The sequence below is a fragment of the Pan paniscus genome, chromosome 5 (assembly GCF_029289425.2).
Source record: "Pan paniscus chromosome 5, NHGRI_mPanPan1-v2.0_pri, whole genome shotgun sequence".
Lineage (NCBI taxonomy): Eukaryota > Metazoa > Chordata > Mammalia > Primates > Hominidae > Pan > Pan paniscus.
Window position 1 is genome coordinate 115,884,757 of NC_073254.2, and position 8,110 is coordinate 115,892,866.

Here is an 8,110-nt window from a genome sequence, read left to right on the forward strand (position 1 = left end):
AGCATAAAGTGCATAACTGTTTGATGACACCCTCACTAACCTCATCAAAATATTTTCCCTCAAGGATTTAAAATAACCTTTTTTTTTTCAGTTTCTACTTTATTTCTGTGGGCTTAGCACTTACTCTCTTACCAAGATATTCTAATGAGATACAGACGTTCTTAATGAACTTGGTGTGATATGATTGAACAATTTCCATTATTTCCTGAGTAGGCAACAGAGATAGGAAAGAAAGAAATTAAGATCAAATTCTCCAACCTCAATGTGCACTGGAATCATCTGGAAGACTGAGCCACACTCCTAGAGTTCCTGGTTCAATAGGACTTGGAGTGAGGAGGAGACAATATAGGACATGTATGTTTGCATTTCTGATAAGTTCACAGATGATGAATAATGATGTTCCTGGTACCAAGGCTACACTTCGAGAACTTCTGGACTAGGGAGCAGTATAGAAAGGGAAATGGGGAAGTGGTAAAGGTGAAAGGTTTTACCAGAGCCTAATGTAACTTAGTATAGAGAGTATTCATGTTAGATCCATAATGACCATTTTATAAGCATATCTTATCTTACAAGTAAGAAAAATGAGACACATACTCAAAGTGTTGTATTGCATTGCTGAATACTGGTGAGTTGGGACAAGAATCTCTTTTAAGTTTTGTATTTTAGTCATGAACAGAGTCTTTCAAATTTGAGGCTCGTAGGAAATATTTGAAGAGCTTGGCAAAAGTGTGGATTCCTAGATACTATTCTGGACTCAGACCTTAAACAATCTGCTTTTTAATAAATTCCTTTGGTCACTCAGACACAAGGCATATTAGGACAACACTCTAAGAAAGAGGGCAAATAAAATCGGGTGCTAGGCTAGCCTCACATAGGAGGAGCAGAGACCTAACTGAACACAAGACAAGCTGTAGCACCTGAGAAGCTGAAGTTGAGAGGGTAAAGAGAATGTATATTTGCTGTCCTACAAGATGGTAAAACAGATATTCACTGCAGAACAAGGAAACCATCTCAGTACATTTGTCAAAACACCCAACCCTCCTTATATAAAAGGATACTAGATTTACAGTGTATGTGAAAACAGAACACCCATGTCTAATCCTCGCTTGTCAGAAAGCATCTCCACTCTGATACAGTTCCCCTCTAAGGGGTCACTTGAAGGAATAATTTCCAAGCTATATTAGCATCTTGAGTGGCATTTCATAGGGGCTTATAACCCTTGGCCCCTATGACACAAATGGGGACTCTCACAGGACAGGGAAAAGACAAAACAGAGCTAGCTTAGCTTTCACTTTAATTTTTTATTTGTCTCAAATATGCAATTGTACTCGTATTTCTAATTGAAAAAAATTCTTATCAATATTTTATCTTTCTTTTGATACTCTGTTTCTCTGCCCTATGTATGGGAGCTTAGTAATAAAAGTAGTTGTCTCCATTAAAATAGCATATCATGAAACTCCATCCCATTATTTTCCTAAGTACATGTCATTAAAATAAAATCACTTTTAAAGAAAGATAAGGAAATAATAAAAATTCTATCAAATTTCTTTTGATGAGTACTTTTGGTTTTTTAAGGGCATGAAAATGAAAAATACATTTTAATGAGTACAAAATTAGCCATTGAAGTCCTATCGTAAGTCACCTCCTATATATAGCACACATTAGATTGGAATGGTGATCAAATCAATTCCTATATGAATATATATTCCATTTTAGCTGCAGAAAAAATGATGTATCTCTGCAAATCATTTTCTGTGTGGTTTCTATTATAAGAAAATAAGTCCTGAATTACAAAACTTACTGCTCCAAACTCCTTGTATACTTCTTCAATGAATAAATCCAAAATAGCTTAGATGGCTTTTAAGGCATCCCATGATTGACCTTGTTTTTCCCTATTTAAAGTTGATCTTTCATAACCGCACTATCCCCACACCTTCTACCTCTCTCTCCTGTTACGTTACTCACCTATAACGTTATCATTCTTAATCACAGATTTACCATGAGCCTGATGAACTTGATAGGCCAGGACTGCTTACTTGCATAGATCATTGAATGCTAGAAATTGCTGGGAGTTCTCAATAGAGAATTCTGAGAGAAGACCTGGAAGTCAGGTTGCAATCAGGAAGCACTTCTGTGGCAGCATTTCTGAAAAATTGCCTAAAGATATCTCAGAAGGAAAAGTCCTGAATCTCCAAGATTCCAGGAATTTTGTGGGATTTCATTTCCCATTCAAAATATTTTCTTTTGTATCAAATTTTTATTCTCAATTGTGTATTCTTTAAAAAAAAGGGCATAAATTATATAAGTTTCAGGCCCACAGTACTTGTCCTATTCTTGATATGCCCTCCTTTTTATTTAAACTTGCTTCTTTGATAAAGCTATTTCTGGAATACCCTTTCACTCTCCCAATATGTGCCTCTTTTCTCATGTCTCTGTATATCAAAATACTATTCATTCTTCAATTTTTAGGTCATATGCTACAGCATCCTCAAGTATCAATTATTTGATCAATATAAATCCCATCTATATACTCTTATGTTTCTCCTTTGGGCCATAAATCCCACTGTGCCTGAAATCACATATCATTGGTTACATATTTTTAAGACAAATGTACATTCTAGTGGAAAGTGACTAAGAAAGTATTTAAGCTGAGGGATACTAAACCTGAAGCTTCCTAGCAGTGATGTAACCCATACTCTTTCTAACTTGTGTCTCCTATGACCAAAATGTTTTGCGTAATGACTGCACAAATAAAAACTTTATCTGATTGTAAATGTTACTCCCATTAGTTAGAAGAATATGATTCTACCATCCTCTGTCACTCCCAGCCAATAGGCAAAAGGATGTGGTTAAAATCTTGTTGAGATTTTATTTCTATTTGAGAATATGGGATGAATGATTTATCTAAAAGTCCAATTGAAGTGACTAAGAATCAGACTAGAATTAGTTCAGTCTAATGAAAGAGAAATAATATGTACAACAATGGTTGAGAAAGGGGCTAATGGGAAAGTAAACTTGATCTTCACCTTTCAAAATGATTAGAATCTGATAGAATATTGCCAGAGAAGGGTGCTTCTGAGAGTGAGAATTACACAGAACCAATGAAACCACTGGTGACTGGAGGACTGGAGCCAGGGGTTCAAGTTGGTGTATAGTATGAACTCATACCAAGTGGTGACATAGGCTATGTTTTGGAGAGTTCTGAAAGTAAGGCTGAGGAAAACACTCAAAAAACAGTTATTTACCTCAAGGAATTAGATGTGAAAAATTGCACCTGCAGGTAAAGAAACTGACCAGGAGATAATGGTAACGTAATTATGCTATTAGAAATTATCATAAAAATTTAATTTTATAGATCATTACAATATGTTGGGCACTCTGCTCTGCTTTAAATAATTCTCATAAAAATCCTATGGATAAAACCCTATAATATTGCTATTTTACAAACGAAAAAACAAGTGGCATGTTTAGAAAGCCAAAGTCACTTAACTAATAAGTAAGGCAAACAATTAAGATGAACTAAAAAATGTATTGGATAGGAGTTAAGAAACCTAGGTAATGAGCTCATCATTGTGAAAAATTAGTTGTGCAATCCTATGCAACTCACTTAACCTAAATGTACCTTGTTTGGCTTTCTTATAGGTTGAGGTTTGAATACTATATCAAACTATTACACTTTTTGGGGGGCCTATTTGCATCACATTTATTTGCTAAGGATACCCTGAATAAATTCCCATCTTTCAAGAGCACAGAGACTTAGGCAAAATATAGACAATCACAAAAGAGGGACCTAACCTACAGCCAAACTGATTTTAGTTAATTCCTAAAGGAATACTATTAGTTTTAAAGGTATTCTGTGATTACATTTTGATTAGTGCAGCCACTACCCTTGCTTCTTGAATACCTGTGCAATAACCAGCAACCAGTGGGAGACAGAGAGTCAGGGCTAAGGGTGGAAAATTCACAAAGAGAATAACAGTTCTCTCTCTCTCTCTCTCTGTGTGTGTGTGTGTGTGTAGTTTATTAAGCATTGCTATTATGTTGGGAACTTGACACATCGTATCTCATTTAACAATCAGAATTATAATGAATCTTCAAGGTAACTTTAACATCTTAACATCTCCATTTTACACAAAGAGAAGCAGAGGTTCAGGTTAATTATTTGCCTAGGGTCACTGTTTTAGACTGACTTATTTCTCCCCAAAATTTATATGCTAAAGCTTTAACTCCCAATGTGACTGTATTTGGAGATAGGACCTTTAAGAATGTAATTAACATTAAGTGAGTTCATAAAGGCAGGCTCCTAATTTGATAGGACTGGTATCCTAATAGGAGAAAGAGACACCAGAGGTGTGCAAACACAGAGGAAAGGCCATGTGGGACATAGTGAGTAGGTGGCCATCAGCAAGCCAAGAAGAGAGGCCTCATTATAAACCAACTTTTCTGGCAACCCTGCCAGAACCTTGATCTTGGACTTCTACTGTCCAGAACTGTGAGAAAATGAATTTCTGTTGTTTAAGCCACCCTGTCAATAGTATTTTGTTATGGCCACCCTAGCAGACTGTTGCAGTAGCACAAATAATTAACACTGGAAACATTGGAGTTAGATCAAACCCAGGCCCATTTGACATAAAGCCTACTCCAAGGTCATGCTGACAGAATCGTTCTTATCACTCTCATTCTTATCATGCTCTACATAGTGAAAACCCAGCCTCAGTTTATGAAATATTTAAAATATCTGTGACTCAAATAAGCAAGAGTCTCCTTTCCTGCAGCTCCAAAGATAGCAATAGAGTACAAATATAAATAATTTCAAATAAAATTAACAAGCTTTTACAATTAGTGTTTTATATTTGTAAATCTTATGGTTGAGTCTTAATATTATTTTTAATGATTAAAATGATAACAAAGGAGAGCACTTAATAGAAAATTAAGAATAGTTAAATATATGTACAGGGGAGACAATATATAATGGGTTTGATTTTCATTTACTTTTCCAAATAAAAATGTTCAGTATGCCATATATGGTAGAATAATAGACAGTTATTATAAATAGTGGAATTACCTTGAGTTCTGTTTATTCAAAGAATTTATCTTAGAAATGAATTTTTGCCATTATTGTACATTATAAACTTTTAGAAAGCTCCAACAGGGTCAGGTTTCTGCTCACAAAGCATATCCTATAAACAGAGGACACAAAGCAAATACAAAGCAAAAGTCAAATATAGTCTGGAACTGGGAATTAGAGAACAAAGACCATGATTGAAAAGTTATGACTGACAATTATTTTTTGGAGAGAATAATACATCAGTTAAGCAAGTTTTTGTTTTTATGATTCAACTAAATTGTTGAATTTACGAAAATTTTAGGCCAAACACTATTTTCACTTACTCAAATCTTTTAGTGTAAATTTTTCTTTAGATTTAGCCTAAAAGTGCATTTAGTTTGTTTGTCTTACTTCCAGGATTGAATATCTCAATCAGATGAGACTTACTTAAAGCTTTTGATATAGAAATATTTACAAAAATCATTGGGTAACAAGTTCTTGGTTAAACTTACGCTGAGCCAGGATATCTGTATTCAATTTTGAGCTCAGCAGTGTAGGCTGACAGGCTTAAAACCTAGAAGAGCAGATGGTGCAGTTCCAGGCTAAAGACAATCTGCTGAAGAATGTTCTTGCACTCAAGGGAGAATCGTTCTTTCTGTTCTATTCAGGTCTTTTGTCAATGGATTGGAAGAGGCCCACTCACGTGGTGTTCGGGGAGGGAATCTGCTTTATTCTACTGATTAAAATGTTAACCTCATCCAAGAACACCCTCCCAGAAATACCCAGAATAATATTTGACCGAGTATCTGGGCACCTAGAGGCCCAGTCAAGTTGTTGCATAAAATTAACAATCACAGGTCTTTTACAGCTACAGAGTTTATCTTATCTATGACTAACAGATGTTGGGTACAATTTCATAGGCTATACAAAGCAGTAGGATAAATAAATGCCCCAAAATACGCATATTTGGGCTACATTTAAAGCAATTGGATGTTTAAGAACTTGAGTTTGGCACTGGATAAGTTTGAGAAAACTGGTCCTAGCCTGCTCTGAAGGAGAAAAAACATAGGGGTCAATGTACAGGAGCTGCGACTGGCCCATTTATATATCACCTTGAAACTACCCAGTGTCGTGTTTTTAGCTTTCCAGATAATTTGCATTCTGACAATGGATGCTCCTTTTATCACAAATGCTACTCAACCACATATTGTTAATTGAGGTATTAGCTAAGCCATGGACCTTGCACGCTTTCTGCCATACGCAGACATTGGTATTGTTTAGTGTTAAAATAACATGCATTAAAAAATAGCTCAAAAAGATTACTTCCTAAGCTCCTTCTAGTCTATACACCTTAGTAAGGGAGTTTGTCACTAAGTGTGGCTGTTTCCAGAAAGAGATCATCCCCCACTAGCCGCTCCCTGTGCTTTGATCGGGATGATAGAGGTAGGGGAGCTATAGGGACCTATTTTAAAAATTAGAGATTCTGCCCTGATGTTTTCTGACATAATTTTTTTTTCTTCTTTTGATAGTAACCTTAGGCTAGCTTTTTAGTACACTCTTCACAAAGAGGTCTGGTGGGTTCCAGCCTAATTCTGGTTTAGCCACCTGGATTCTCTTGTTGGACTGGCATGGTCCTTGATTATAAGGAAAATCATATGGATAATGACCACTTAGCTGAATTCACTTTTTTTTTTTTTTTTTGAGATGGAGTCTCGCTCTGTCACCCAGGCTGGAGTGCAGTGGCACAATCTTCACTCACTGCAACCTCTGCCTCCCAGGCTCAAGCAATTCTTCTGCCTCAGCCTCCTGGGTAGCTGAGACTATAGACGTGTGACACCATGCCCAGCTATTTTTTTTTTCTTTTTGTATTTTTAGTAGAGACCAGGTTTCACCATGCTGGCCAGGCTGGTCTTGAACTCCTGACTTCGTGATCCACCCACCTCGGCCTCCCAAAGTGCTGGGATTACAGGCATGAGCCACTGTGGCCGGCCTGAATTCAGTGTTCTTTGCATTTTCTACACTGTTCCCTGCAGTGGCCCATACAGGCTGAAATTAAGAAAATAATGGATATCTATAAGTTTTATAAAATTTCTTTGTCCCTCTTGCACATGGCCCTTCCAGTCAAAACATGTAAGCAGGGGATAATTGAAAAAAAAAGTTAGTTTACAGTTACTGAACTAGGACATACCCATGTTTATGGCAGTGGAGGGGCAATAATGGCTCTGTCTCTGTGAAGGAAGTGAAGAACATTAATAATATCTTTCAGAGTTGCTCCATGGAATGATTCTCACAAAGAAAATTCCTAGTGCGTCCTTCCTAAACTATTGCAAACATAGTACATTTAATTGATTATTGGGTCTGCCATTCCCTGCCAAACAGCTCTGACCAAAATTTGATTGCCATTCCTCTTAACTGTACTGAAAATGTCTACCATAAACAAATAGCAGAGGGTAGCCCCCAGTTTCTGCACCTGCCATACAAACCACCTGGATATTTTCTCCATTTTTCATTCCACTAACAGTTGTTCAGTCATTCCACAGCACAGATGAACTCAACCTGGCTGGTGACATGAATACCCTCAGGTGGTTCCTCCAAAAGAAAGGCCTAAATACAATTACTTGAAATGGACTAGAAATCCTACAGCTTACCAGTGAGCCATATTAGAGGGGCCATCAAACTGACCCCTTTGACTGCTATAAGTCTCAGTTGTAACAAATTCTAAGTAGCAAATTCAACAAATTTGGCCAACCTTTGTTAGAATAATCAGAGTAGCCTACAGTGTACTCATGGGAAGTTTCACCAGAGACCAAGAAAGTATAGAAGCAAGTGGTAGGTAATTGCTGGGACTATTTCTTTATGAGCCTCTTGCTTTTCTGCATGTTTTATGAGCAAGACACCTGATTACCTTTTGTTTGAGACTATTCTCTCATAGATGTTTGCATAACAAACAACCTGGGAAGATAGAGATAGTATTTACTTCTAAAGTAAAGGGCAGGTTAGCTTACAGTGCTAGAAGACAGAGATAGTGTCTCCTACTGGAGAAAACACAAGACATGCTTATTG